General features: G+C 35.5%; 1 non-coding gene across 1 annotated transcript; it reads right to left on the reverse strand.

The window, feature by feature from the left end:
* Positions 1–1,252: 1,252 nt before the first annotated feature.
* LOC122198960 lies at positions 1,253–1,359 on the reverse strand. The gene has a single exon (XR_006193246.1). It is a non-coding gene; the product is annotated as a U6 spliceosomal RNA (small nuclear RNA).
* Positions 1,360–15,986: the final 14,627 nt, after the last annotated feature.

The raw sequence follows: 15,986 nt of genomic DNA on the forward strand, positions 1-15,986 counted from the left end.
CATTTAATCTATCTTGGTTGGAATTCTCACTTTCTTCATATTTCTCTCAAATGTCACTTCGCCTATCTCACTTTCCCTGTCTGCTCTCTACAAAATAACCCTTCCCCAGCTCCCAGCATTCTCTTGTCCCTGTTGCCCTGCCACGTTTTCTCCCTGGGAGGTATCACCACCCCAAACATTACATATTCACTTTGTGTCAGCTCTATTGCCACAGAATACAGGGTAGCCAATAGAAAACCTCAGAAGTATATAATGAAGGGAGTTTAGAGAGCCATTATTTATTAGCCTCCTTACTAATCGCTGGTAATAAAGTGATAAATAAGATAGATACTGTCTGTGTCTTCAAAGAACTTACCTGTTTGTGTGAAGAATGTTTTCTGAAGCCCTTTTATATGTCAAAAACATAAACATATCTTAAAAACATCCTTTTTTGACTTGTTTCCACACCCCAAAGAGAACTTGAATGATGACACAGTTGGTGGATAAATTGTTACTTTCCCTCCCTTGTCCTTTGAAATGACCATTTAGATTTTGATATTTTGTTGATAATTAGCCTGGATATTTGTAAATCCTCCCCGCACCTCCGCACCTCCCCATTTCAGCCTCTCCTTTATCTCAGGAAAATTTCTTTAAGCTTATTTTTCCTTCTGTTACAATTGATCGTTTTGTTTTGTTGTGTTTTTTTTTTTTCCTGTATCCAAGAATAATTAACATACAGTGTTATATTAGTTTCAGGTGTATAATAAAATGATTCAACAATTCTATACATTTCTCAGTCCTCATCAAGATAATGCACTTTTTAAAAAATTACTTAATTAATTAATTTATTTATTTTGAAAGAGAGAGAGCAAGCATGCACACATACATGCAGGGAATGGGAGGAGCAGAGAGAGAGAGAGAGAGAGAGAGAGAGAGAGAGAGAAAATCCCAAGCAGACTCCATGCTGAGCATGGACTCCATGCTCAGCATGGAGTCCATGCTCAGACTCGGGCTTCATCCTACACCCATGAGATCATGACCTGAGCTGAAATCAAGAGCTGGATGCTTAACCAACTGAGCCACCCAGGCGCCCTTCACATCTTCTTTATCCATTCATCTGTGGATGGACACTTAGGCTGTTTCCAAATCTTGGCTATTGTAAATGCTGCAATAAACGAAGAAGTGCTGTATCTTCTTGCATTGGTATTTTTATTTTCTTTGGGTAAATACCTAGGAGTGGAATTACTGACTCATATGGCAATTCTATTTCTAGAAAACTATGGAACACTTCATGAATGTGCATGTTATCCTTGTGCAGGGGCCATGCTAATGTCCTCTGTATTGTTCCAATTTTAGTATATGTGCTGCTGAAGCGAGCACTGTTGTTTTCTTTCTTTTTTTCAATTGTTTACTCCTCAAACTGGTTGAGCTGCATCACTTCCCTTAGGTAGAGGTCACATGTTCTCTTAGCTTTCATCTTTAGTCTCCCTTTTTGCCACACTCTGGGAGGATTTTGCTTACCATCACTGATTTAATTCTCAATAGTAGTAATTCTCCTTATTACTGCATCCATTTTTTTTTAATCTGTCAGTCCATTACAAGAGTTTATTTTGTCCTTTGCACTACTTTTTTACAATTTTGGATTATTTTATTTTCAGTGTGAACTGTCCTTCCCCACCCCCTGCCAAGGCATTGTATAATAACATCCTGATTAAACTTTGTACTAGCAGGTTCTCTTTTCATTATTTTTATAAAATAAATTCTATAAAAAATTCAGCAGATGTTCATAGCTTCTGCTAGTAGTAGTGGTATTACTATTTTCTATTGGTTAATTACATTTTGGATTAACCAAATGTTTTATCATTTTCATTATCATTATCATTATCTTTTCATTATCATTATCATTATCAGCTTTATCATTTTCAAAGAGAATTTTTTTAAACTCTAATTTACTCTTTGGTTGCTCATTAGACTTTTATGATTACAGATTGTTTTGTCATTGCCCAACTATCAGTGACTTCTCGTTTCACAGTAATAGAGTTGAATCCAAATCCCCTCCAAAGAAATCTACAATATGGCTACACCCCTATTTACAAATTTGCTGCCTTCTCCTACTCTGCACGGAACCTCCGGGCTAACTATAGAGCCATTAACTGTCACCTAAGGTCATACCAAAAAGTTATCCCCCTGCTAGTTTTTACAGATTTTTTTATCCAGACCTGAAATGTACCACCCGTCTCTACCTCCCAACTTTTAAAATCCACAAGCATGTATCTCAAAGATATATCCTTCAAACAGCTTTTTCTGATTCTTCCACTTGAGTATCTTTGTGCTTCTCTTATGAGACTTCTTACCTTGTGTCATATATTATGATTGTCTGTGACATCTATTAGCATTACTACGATTGTAAGATTTTCTTATGGAGAAGGTTACTTTTAGACCCTATACATCTTCAGGGAAAAAAAAGAACAGTAGAATATACAACATGCTGATTTTTCAATACATATTTGTGGCATGTAATGGAACAGTTTTTTTGGTCTTCAAAATATTTCAGTAACTGTGCAAGGCTTACTAAGTAAAGATAAATCCTTAATATAGTATTAACTGATCTCACCCTCTTGTTTCCAGAGTTCAACCATGATTTACCTTTTTTTTTTTTTTTAATTTGCCCATTACTCATACTCCAGACAAATTATGAGAAACTTGCTGATTCTAGAACAGCAGGTGTTCATAGCTGCTGCTAGGAGTAGGGGTATTAACACATTTTCCCATTTTCATGTGTTTACTCACGTGTTCTTGTCTTAGAACATCTTTACAGTGGACAAAATAATTCCATTATTTAGTGACGAGATTAAATCCCCTTTTCTTCACTTATGGTTTCATTATTTACCTCCTTCTTGAGTAATTCTCCCTTTTCAACTTCCTCTGGTTTTTCATTCACAATATATATCACGTTTGGGTTTGTATTACTATCAATATATATCACATTTGGGTTTGTATTACTATCAGTTCAGTCTGTTGTTTAATTTCGACTCTCATATAAGCATTACAAGTAACAGAACTGAGTTTTTTCCACTTTTGTAGCCTTCTCAGAATACAATTCATGGTTTTGCATATATGAAAGATACCAAATAACTATATTTTGAGTTTATTTTGAGTATAGAAGAAATATATGAATAAATGGCAAAACAATTCTATTCCAAAAAAAAATTCTGTATGTGAAAATTAATTGAAATACAGGTGCCTAGGTGGCTCAGTCGTTTAAGTGTCCGATTTCAACTGAGGGGATGATCTCGCGGTTCATGAGTTTGAGCCGCATTGGGCTCTGTTGACAGTGCGGAGCCTGGAGCCTGCTTCCGATTCTGTGTCTCCCTCTCTCTGTCCCTACCCCGTTCGTGCTCTCTCTCTCGCTCTCTCTCTCTGTCTCAAAAACAAACAAAAAAATAAAAAAAATGAAATATAATAATTAAAATAATTACCTACAATTTAAAATAGTCTAATGGATATAGTATGATTTGCATAAAAGATGATATTTCTATCCACCCACATACTCTTCTTTTGTCCTTTCAAAGAGTCTGTAGAATGTTGCACCTGGTTAAATTTTGTTTTATAACTGCAAAGCTCTACATCAATGTATATGAAAAGCTCTAGTTCTTGTACTAGGTATAACCAATAGATTCTTCTGTTGTCAGTGCAAGATTTTAATGCTACCAGTTTCTCGTGGCATGGGTACGGAGTAATAGTTAAGGACATACATGCCTTTTATTAATCATCCACAGGATGAATCTTGCTAGATTAAAACACTATTCTTTTTTTCCATTACTAGTCTACACTATTTTTAACCTTTTTATCTTTTAGTACCCAAACAATTGGAAGACAAAAACTTTCTTTCTTCCATGAAAGAACATAAGTTCTAATTATAGCCAAACAAGTGTGGTCTTCAAAAGGATAAATTTTTCCTTATTCCAGTCATCAAAAACACCATAAAACTCTACAGGGGATTTGGATTATGTGTGTGTGTGTGTGTGTGTGTGTGTGTGTGTGTATAACACATATATATGTATTTGTGAATATATATTTATATATGAATTGTGAACATATATATTCAAATATATCATGGCATCTGACCATGGCCAAGACATAATAGAGTCATAATTCCCAATGATTTAATTTGTCTATTTTGATGTTGCTGATTAACAATACAAACTGCTATTTGAAGTACACTGGTTGTGCATTTTATATTTTTGTCATTGCTATTGATCCCCAAAGTAAACTCTTCCTATATAATAGTCCTATTCATCTTTGCATTTTCAGAACATGAGTAATATGTAGTTTATAGTGTTGGAGACAGTTTTATGGAGAGTTTTATAATATATGTGAAAATCTTCACATATGCTATAGGTCATCCAGAGGAATTCTATCAAGAAACCTACATCATAAGGCACCAACAGATGATAAGTCAAAGGAAGAAAAAATTGGGCTCAAACCCACTCAATGTTTGCAGCAAATCTTCCTACTTTTGAGTACATTTATTCTCACCAATAGAGAAACCTCAAGAGTAGTAAATAAGGAGTGACTGACTTCAGAAAACAGTAGAATACTACAATTAATTATTCTCCAATATATTAGAGTTCACTTTTTTGGAATTTACAAGAGTATTTTTGTAAAGAAAAATTCAGATTTAGTGAATTTGCCAAGTCAAGCTTCCATTACAATATATTTAACATTCCATGGAAAACAAAATCCTGAAAAGTTAAAAGGTAGAAAACCTTTTGTTGTTAACAAAATAAAGTGTGAATAATTAATGAGAGGAAAAGAATAAATTGGAGAGAAGGTCATGATCACTGCAAACAGGAGGATTTGCTCATGAGTCACACAGGGCAGAGGGCATCTGAGCTGGCTACTGATATCCTTCTAAAACAAACAATAATTAAAAACAAAAAACTGTTTGAGACTTGAAAAATAAATTATATTCTCCAGAACACACAAACTTGTAGTTTAACAACCAAAATAACGTAAAATATAAAAGGACTACAAAAAATAACATCACATAAGCATTACTTTCATTTTTAAGCACATTAGTATATTTGAAAACCAATTTTAATTTTGTTGTTCCTACTTTGAGACAATTTCTGAATATACAAAGGGGTGACCATAAAGTTAATGAATATGTGAATGTAACTTTACTTGGAATCAACTGATTTCAGAAACAAAATTATAAAAATAATTTTAATATTTTCTAGCAGAAATATCCTTAATTTGTAATAGAGGTTTATTTGACACACTTAATTTGGAGAGATGCTTCCAGTTGTTAGTACTTTGGGCCCTGAAGTTTGAAAAAGAGCTTGACTATTGGCTTTTTAATGCAAGAATATATCTAAACTTAATTGTTCTTTCAACAAAGTGCAAAATCTTTTTCTTACCACCGGAGAGCATCTATCATACAAGAGCCACAGAACAGCCAAGTAGACAGAATGATTCAACTACTTGACATCAACCATCCGTCATTGACCACTCCAGGCTGGTACATGGGTTCATGAATGCAATTTTGGGGACAAAACTGTAGGATATGCATAGCCCTAATGGACTGGTCACCAAGTCTTCTCTACTTGAACTGCTGTCTAACGTCACACGGGCCAAGAGACTAACAGCAAACCACACACTCAGCTTCTCAAAGAGCTCAAATGCCATTTGGTAATGAGTTAATTGTATTAAATCCCTTCTACACTGAAGGGGCAGTGATTCATTTTGACTGATATTAATGCATTCTAGGTATGGATTTGACTTTCCTTCCCCCATTTCTGACAATACAATCATCTGAGATCTTATGGAGTACTTCATCTACTGCATAGCACAACTATAGAGCAAGGAAACTTTGTACATACATGAGTATGGGATCTACTTTTACCACACGCCATATCTTTAAGAAGCTGACAGTCTGAGAGAGCAATAAAAGAGCCTTTGAAGTCACTGCTGTGGTGCCAGCTTGGAGATGATTCTTTGAGAGGATCTGTTGCCATCACCAATGGCAACTTTATGGTGCTGTGTCCCCAAAAGGTAGAATACAAGGTCTGGTAACTGAGGGATTGAAGTGGAAAAGGTCCTGCTAGCCATTACTCCTTGTAATGCACTGTCGGCTGGGGGGAGGGGATGGTGGTGGTGCCTCTTGTCCTTGCATTCTGAACTGAGAAGATTTAAAGATTCCGTTTCCAAGAGGGAAATCTCACCATCGGTGGACAGAACAAGAATTAAACTTTACACGATGGCTGCCACCCAATTAATCGAACTCTGTGCCAAAGGACCAGCAGGCAAGGAAAGGAGACATCACCCTGGCAGATGATTGACTGATCATCAGGAGGAAGTGCAGCTGCTTCCACCCATCAGGGCAGGGAGGAATATCCTTGGCATCAAGGCAGTGGTGTGCCAGTGGAGGTTCTACAACCTGTTCATCAGAGCCTGCTCTACACCTCTCTTCCCAATTCCTGTTCAGTTACACAATATTGCTAGCTTGAAACCAGCCATGGTTGGAATATTTCACTACAGCAATCGGAAAATGCTGTAAAGCAGGGCTTTCATTTTCTTTCTTTCCAGAGAGTTAGTTGTTAAACATCTGCCAGGACATCGTTCATCCAGGTGAGCTCCGGAGTCATCTCCTGGTACTCCCTTAACAAATTTTTAGATTTTTTTTTAACGTGTAATTTTAAAAAAGAGACAGAGCATGAGTAGGGGAGGGGCAGAGAGAGAGGGAGACACAGAATCTGAAGCAGGTTCCGGGCTCTGAGCATCAGCAGAGCCAGACGAGGGCTCAATCCCACAAACCACGAGATCATGACCTGAGCCAAAGTCGGACGCCTAACTGACTGAGCCACCCAGGTGCCCCAACTCCCTTAATCAATTGTAATTGAAATTGCTTAGTACAACAGTCACAGCATGAGAAGCGGTTGGTGATCAAGCACCACAAAAATGAGTGTCCAGCTACTCCACCAGATAAGCCACTTAGATGCCTCTGCTTATCTACATTAGATCCAGGGGAATTTGGACTTGATACTAGAGGAAAAAGATAATAATTATCTTAAAACCAGTTACAGCAGAAAGGACAGTAGTTTTCCCCACTGACTTTAGTTTTAAGTTTTTCCAGAAAAAGAGAAGGACCAAAATGCCTGAAGATGCCTTCTCAAATGTATTGAATTTATTATACTATATAAGTGGATTCAGGAGGTACAAAATGTAGGTTGTAGTGAATATTGTCATGTTCCACCTAAATTACCCTCCAGGACTGAGGCACTCATGTTCCAGCTACTGGGATTATTGGCTACTGAAGGCATACAACTGAGTCCATCCATGAGAATTATTCTTGAGCTAAGATATGCCTTCTCTCCAGGGCCATCTCACATTCAGAGACTATCATTTGATTCCAATAGTTTCACTGAATTTTACCATCAAAGTCATCCTTTTGCCTTAAACGAACAAAAAAAAACCAATTATTTTTGGTTAAATGTTCAACTGTGTCTGTAAGGATAGAGTATGTGACTAAAAGGAGCTTCTGGATGAGACTGTAAGGCTCTGGTGAATGTGTGTGTGTGTGTGTGTGTGTGTGTGTGTGTGCATGCGTGAGCATGATCCCATGTGTGCAACTCAACTGCTTTTTAATAAACAGTTAAATTCATTTAAAAAAATCAGTCTTGTATTTGCTTTCCTTTAATATGTTACCTGATAGTGATAGTGTAGGAGAGAAGGTGTCTCTTCCTCATTTATCTTTAATTATTGAAGCTTACTGATAGTCATAATACTAACATAATTAGTGCAAACACCGTATTAGCTTGGTCACTTTGCCACACTTGATTCCTTCCTTGAAAATGCTAACTGAAATCTGAAGCCCAGCAGCAAACAAGTCATAAACTGGGTTAAATCATTACCCTCACAACTGTTGTCATCCACATCTGTGGAAAACGAAGACGCCACGGCCAAGAAAGAAGCTCTTTTGAGGATAAGAAAGGGAGATCAGTTGGCTGCATTATTTCTTATACTATAATTACTTTGAAGACCTTGCAGTTAAGAAATTAATTTAATTGTCCGTATGTAGAAGGTTGGGAGATAGGATATGCTGTCTGTCTTACTTTTACCTCCTAAATAACTCAGAATCAAGGTCTATATACTCTCCCTGCTGGATTTTCTACCTTAGTCCCAGATGTCCTACCAAAAGTTGCTCAAAAAAAAAACTGCTGTATATCTATCATAATAATAATCACATAAAGGCACTGTATAATATAATCCCATAGAGAATAAAAATTTATTATGAAATGAAGCTTATTTTTAAATCAAATCCTTTACTTACCTTGCCAAACATTCTGCTCAGATTGTCATACAAAAACTCATTTTTTGGTTTCACTGTTCAATGGTTTAATCAAAATACTTATTAATATTTAGAGAATGATCATTATGAAACTGGATACTGTTTAACCAAGGACAAACAAACATGTACTAAAGATGGAAAAGAAAAAAAAAGAACAACTCCTGTGTTCCTTAAAACTGCTCTTTAGTTGTTGTCATGGGGAATTCTCCCATAATTCCTAGCATTGTATCTGTTTATATTAGTATTGACTTTACATTTTCTAAATATTATAAATTAACTGACTATGTAGCCATCCCTGTTGGTTGTAAAGGACCCAGGAATGAAGAGACATTATGTTTCCTTATTTACAGTTAGGGGGAAAAATTACATGTAAAATAACATACAGGGTAAAACACTGTTAATGCATATCATTTACTGCATGGTTATTACTTTGTCCTACTTTTTGTCATGTACATTTTGTATACCATATCAACTTAATCCGAAGAACTAACAATAATTTATATTTAGAATAAAAAGGGTTCATGGAATATAAGTAAACTTGGGGGTGCCTGGGTGACTCTGTTGTTTGAGTGACTGACTCCTGATTTTAGCTCAGGTCATGATCTCATGGTTGTGGGATCGAGCCCTGGATTGGGCTCTGTGCTGGTCATGGAGCCTGCTTAAGATTCTCTCCTTCCCTCTCCTTCTTTTCTTCCCCTGAGCACTTGCACACATACATTCTCTCTCTCTTTCAAAGAAGAAGAAGGAGAAGGAGAAGGAGAAGGAGAAGGAGAAGGAGAAGGAGAAGAAAACGTAAATATTCCCATCACAAAGTCAAATTTTGAATCAGATTCTACTGATATATGACCATGTTTGAATTTATTTCATCATCTTACTTATTAATTAACAAGAATATATATATTTCTGCAACACAGTATAATACATAAGAAACATAAGGGGGATGAACTGAACACCTGCATTGTTTTTAGCATACTCTGTATATTCTTTCTTAGTTATTTAAAAGAATAAGAATCAAGTTTCATTATGAATAGGAATCACTATTTAAATTTTAAAAAATATTCATTGAGGACTTACCAATTCCAAGACATTTGGATCTTGGTAAATGAAATACTTATTATTAGTTGGGTGGTGAAATACAAATGAAGTCAAATATAGATATTTATATTAAAATATGTATATAAGTGCAAAAATAAAAAAAAAACTTGGTATTTTAAAGACTCCATTAAAATAATATATTAATAATATAGCTATTCATAAAGTGAGAGTATCATAGGGGAATTGAGGCATTGGCAACTAGGGAAGAATTCACTAGAAGCATTGCTCATATAACCTTTGATAAGTGAGAAAAAGCTTGCCATCTGAACAAGCAGGAAGAGAGAACACCAGTATAGAAATAGGAATGATGGTTTCGTAGGAAGGAATTCAGTTGGCTCAATTCACTAAAAAAGCTCCTTGTAGTGGGAGCATAATGAGTAAAGGGTAGATTGATACACTAAGACAACAAATTGTTTCCCTAAGGTAACCTGTGATTTCTACTAAGAAGTGCATGTCAAACTGGTTCCAACTTTCAACCCGAATAAATGGTAACGTGGTGACATTTTAGGCTAGTAATTCTCATATATCAAAAGTGAAGTCTTCCCTCATCTCTACTATACATTTAAGAATTCAGGTTTTGTTTCCAGCAGGTAAGAATCTAGTAACTATTACTCTACTCTCACTCTCCTGCTACGTCACATTCACTTATTAGCTGCATGTGCATGGGCATCTTATCTCCCTGAAGTTCTGTTTCTTCTTTGATAAAAAGGTCACAATAATACTTTTTCTTTTCTCGTGAATCATAAAGATCTTTGTGTTTAAAATTCTTTCAAAATCACCAAGATGAATCACTTACTCTTCAGTCATTGCATCAGTGTTAACTTAGATCAGACCATCGCCAAAAAGTGGAGAGAGCACAGAGCCTCAGGAGGATATTACACTGGGGGAAAGAGAAGTGGAGCAAATAGGAGGCAGGAAGAGAGAGTTCATAGTCATGGATATGGAGCCATTGAGAAGGAATGTTCAGAGCACACAACTTAAGGCACAGGATTGCTGACTGGAAAGGAGATTTAAAGAAGTTCTGTTGTCCTAATCACATCTTTGGGGCAAGAGATGGAAGATGTATCATGGGAGGCCTCAAGGGACTCCTCCAGCATCTTTGGTGTTTAATATCTTTAAATTTAACATTTGTTCCTTCTTTTATCTTGATAATCTGACCTCATCTAATATTCACAAAACATTCAGAGGTAACATCTTCTGGAAGCTTGTTTTAAAATTCCCAAATTGTGTTGTGTTCCACTCCTCTAGACTGTTACATCATCTTGACTCCATCATATTTCTAACCATAATATATTAAAATCATCAACAAATTTGTCAGTTATTTTCACAAAAAGGACTATGCATGTTCTTCTCTGGCCTCTCAAAGTCCAGGAGGGTGCCTGGCTACCTGGCTCATAGTAGGTTGTTTTTAACATAAATGGAACTGAAATTAATTCCTCTAATCTTTTTCATATATTTACAAGCTCAGCCTTTTGTCTTCAAGCTTCCAAATGCTATGGTCTTATTATTCAAATTCTATCTCCAACTTAAGTTACATTTTCAGATTTTTTCTATTCATTTTTTATGCATTGATTCCTTTGTTAAAATTAAATATGAAATAAAGGCCAGACTTAAAAATTCTCTGAGCAGACAAAACCATTTAAATAACTCAAGCAAAACTAAATCTAGCTTATTTCATGCACCTAAGCAAAACTTAACTTAGGTTATTTTTTATAAACCCCTTTGTTAATCATAAAAGAAACTTAAGTCATTTTTCTAAAAATGGTATAAGGTAATCACTTTTAACCAGTCTTCTGTCATCTGGAAACTTCCATTGTAATAATCAATCATTGTACAGGTCAAACCATTCCGTCATTTTCACTTTATAAGCCATTCTGTAACGTCATGTACTTGAGCTTTACATTAGTTATACGAGTTTTAAATTTGAAAGCTCCCAATTTGTGAACGGTTCTTATATCCACAATAAACTCTTGCTCAATAGTTATTTATTCATTTGGTGGTTTTAATTTTGCTATTTATGAATTCTTGGCACCTTTAATTGGAATATTGTTTCCCAAGGACTTTGTCCAAGACCTTGCTTCCTTGCAGATTTACCTCACATCTTACCTATAGGGCATGTATTTATAAGAAATTTGTATTAACCCCTCTGGTAAGAAGAACTTTATCCTGTTTTCCCATTGATTTCCCCCCTCCCCATTTCAATGTGTTAGCTCAATTCCTGTCTTACAGTTCTAACAGAAGTCTAGTTTTGTTTTGAAACTGTGAAGCCCCTGAAAAGGCACCAAGTTAGAAGTCAGAAGAATTTGAATTGAGTCCTAGCTCTTCCATCAGTTAGCATGTAGACCTAATCAAGTCACAAGATTTTTGTAAAACTGATTCCCCATTCCCCTTATATTAAAATATGTAAACACACACTTAAATATGTTATATTGTGCTATATTATGTTTTTATGTAATATTATGTGTTTAAGATACAAAAGAATAACTAGGCCTAAACAGCTTATTTATTTAATACTCTTTTAACAAGTGTGGGGTTTGGAAACAGTATTTAATGGCATAAAAAGCAGTAGAAAATCAAAATAGGTGTTTTGCTACTATAGGAAAATATGTAACACCATCTAGTCACTCCTTTTCCCAGAAGAATATGTAATGTATTTGTGAGAATCCGCAGTACAATTCTGTATGTATAGTCTATAAATTTCAAACTATAAGCATGAAAAAATATATTGCAACAAAGGATTTATTAGTAAAATGGTCTTATTTTTTATCAGTTCTTGAGGGAGACGCTATGCTAGCTATAATATCAAACACTGATTATGATTGATAGAGCCCTCGTTCTTTTTTTTTTTTTTAATTTTTTTTTAACGTTTATTTATTTTTGAGACAGAGAGAGACAGAGCATGAACAGGGGAGGGTCAGAGAGAGGTAGACACAGAATCTGAAACAGGCTCCAGGCTCTGAGCTGCCAGCACAGAGCCCGACGCGGGGCTCGAACTCACGGGCCGCAAGATCATGACCTGAGCTGAAGTCGGCCGCTCAACCGACTGAGCCACCCAGGCGCCCCAAGCCCTTGTTGTTCTAATAACTTTTTAGAAAGGGACCTGTCATACTATCGACTAGAATCTAAAATGCTTTCTTCACTTTCCACCTCATCTTCCCACACTCATAATTCAATCAAATGTGTTTCTATGATCACATATTTAACTTCCCGTTTATTTTGATATATATTCATAACACATAAAAATCATGCCACTCAAGTTAATTGGAAACTGTTCAAAATAATGTCATATTATAATTTACTTTTAAATGATTTTTCATGATATGATTTCTATTGGATATGACATGTTGCTATTACTGTGTTAGTATTGCCTTTTAATTAATAGTTACAGGTTTTAGTTAATCCTCAATTGGGAAAATGAAGAGAATACTACTATTCTATTACTTCCAAGACTAAGATATCTTTGACAAGATTATTCTATTTTTAAAAAATGTAGGGGCTCCTGGGTGGCTCTGTGGGTTGAGTGTCTGACTCTTGCTTTTGGCTCAGGTCATGATCCTGGGCTTGTGGGATTGAACCCCATGTTGGGCTCCACAATGAGCATGGAGCTTGCTTAAGATTCTCTCTCTCTCTCTCTCTCTCTCTCTCCCTCTGCCCTCCTCCCCTGCTCACACGCATGTGTGCTCTCCCTCTAAAAAAAAAAAAATGTAGCTCAGTGTCATAAATATCATGTCCTATACTATAATACTATAAAACACCAAGATCAAATCAATCAAATCAAATCAACCTAGAAATTAGGAAAAAAAAAAAAAAAACTGTGTGTACACATAATAGTTTAATTTTGACAATATAATAAAGACTTAATTTAAAAATTGAAGATAGGGGCGCCTGGGTGGCGCAGTCGGTTAAGCGTCGGACTTCAGCCAGGTCACGATCTCGCGGTCCGTGAGTTCGAGCCCCGCGTCAGGCTCTGGGCTGATGGCTCGGAGCCTGGAGCCTGTTTCCGATTCTGTGTCTCCCTCTCTCTCTGCCCCTCCCCCATTCATGCTCTGTCTCTCTCTGTCCCAAAAATAAATAAAAAATGTTGAAAAAAATTAAAAAAAAAAAAAATTGAAGATAATTCATTTCTGAATTGGTAGAAACCTGAATTATAAGATTTTTTTTAAAATGCAGTTTTAATTTAATACTACCAAGTTCATACTGTACGTCTTAGGAAGAATTCTTACTTTGTAGAGTCCCTTGGGGGAATTGTTTTACTGCTTAGATAAGAACTATTTAAGATTAGCATTTCAATTATTTGACAGCAAATGTGAGCTTCAAAAGTGTTTTAAGAGCTCTAAAACACTTATTATATTAAATAGTTTGAAATAGCATTTCTCTTTATATATACTATTAATTTGATTAACAAAATCCTTTCCTAATAGAGCTCAGAGAGATAAATGTCAGCCTAAAACAAGGCTGAAGGGCTGCGAATTCTGAATTAGATCAATACCAATTCAAAACAGACCTTACTGATTGTTTCTCTCTACCCCCACATAGAAATACTTAATCTCCCGGCACACTGAGTAACTCTAAGAGTGGTATGTACAGGAGTAAATACAGGATTATTCCTAAATTACATGTCTACAGTGTATTGTTTTAATATATCTTAAATATTTGTGTAATAAAATAAGGGATTTTTACACCTTGTAGAGTGATATTCCTACAGTTCCGAAGTTAGGAATAAAAAGGGAAAACATTTATTTAGCAGCAAATTGACACAACAGAAAACTGAAGCTTTCTTTGAAATGCAAGTAAAGACAAGACCCACAGTTTTCAAATGAGGCGCTACAATTTTAAGTTGATGTATTAGAATTTGAAATTGTCACTAGTATTTTAAATATAACACAGTGAGATAGTGATATCATGAGAAGAGATTAACATCCATCTACAAGAAGCCATGTTTATTGACTCATATTGTTGACTGACATACCCAATTTCCATGATAATAAAAGCAAGGATGTCACTTTCTGCAATAGGATGCTTGGATTGGTCTTATCTCAGGCAGGTTCATACAGCTTGTCAGAAGAGTGAGACTTTCCTATCCTGGGGTTTCCCCCAAGCAACCTACCAACTAATTTGTAGAATAGATAAGGTGTTGAGGATATAGAGCTAAACAACCCAGAAATGACAGAGTCAGTGGGAGAAGTCACTTGTCAGCAGAAGTAACAAGGCTTCAGATCTCCAGATGTCCTTCAACTGGTGTGCTTAGCTATCTATAAATATACAAATTACCAAACACATTTTCCTTCGTGTTCTCTTTTGACTCATTCAGGTTCCTGGTCAGTTCTGACGCCTGGCTGAAATATGTACCACCCAAGGGAGTTCCATAGTGCTAGTTACCTCAATGCTTGATTTATACCTAAACACTCACTTTTCTTGTATTACCAAGGTACTTCCTTGATAATAAACCCTAAGTATTTATTTCTTAAACAGTATTTAAACCTGAACATAGTCATATATTTTGTTAATTTTATTTCTCATCATCTTACACACCATCGGTTTTTTTATGACTATTGAATTTTGAGAGGTATAATTGGACTCGCATTTCATCTGAATCAAAACACTAATGTTCTGTGTTATAACCAGATGACTCTGTAATCTTTCTCACTCAGAAGAGGCCGCTGTTGCGATTAACCTAGACACTGGGCACTGTTCCATAGGATGTGGCTTTCTTCGTACGAAATTGCTAAAATCTTTAAACTGTGTGTGGTAAAAATTGAGTGAATTACCTCTGAACTTATAATTAAGTATGTGACAGTTGATCTAAATTTCTTCTTTCAGGAGAGGGGCTCTAGGTGATGCTGCGTGACTTATACATTTAAGTAGATATGTTATGGATTAACCGTGATTACACAATTTTTAAAACCATAAATCCCCCGATTAAATGAAAAGAGCTTTCCTTATTTATATGCTCTTAAGTTGTAAGTAGTACTGATTGTGCTACCCCGATTAGTTTGATAATTACGTAGGCACTTGTAACATGACCCTTCCCAAATCAGTAAAATATTTATTTAAAGGTATGTTAGACCAAATATGTCAGAATATATGTAAATCTTATAGACATTTTCCATAACACCTAGAATATAATTACACACATATCACAGAGTTGTAATATATTTGACATATTTGAAATAATGCCATGATACTATGGATGTAATATATCATCAGCATGTCCATGTGAGTAACAGACATCAATTTGCATAAAGCACACCCCATGCCTGCAGCATTCTAATTAGGAGGAAAGTGTTAGTACTTTCCTAAATAACTGGTTTCAGACAAACAAATTTGGTGGGGGTGGGGGGAAGCCTTGTCAAATCAAACTTTGATAAAATTCTCTTGAATTGAAAACATCAGTGGTAATGAATCATATGGGAGAAACAAGCCAAAAATAACAATAAAAATTCACTTTCAGGCAGCATTTTTTTTTTTACTATCTTTAACAAATGGAAGAATACTTTAAAAACTTTAGTTCAGAAAATACTGAATGATGATTATTGATTAATAGTTCTTGGTTAAACGT

This window comes from Panthera leo, chromosome C2 (genome assembly GCF_018350215.1).
Source record: "Panthera leo isolate Ple1 chromosome C2, P.leo_Ple1_pat1.1, whole genome shotgun sequence".
Classification (NCBI taxonomy): domain Eukaryota; kingdom Metazoa; phylum Chordata; class Mammalia; order Carnivora; family Felidae; genus Panthera; species Panthera leo.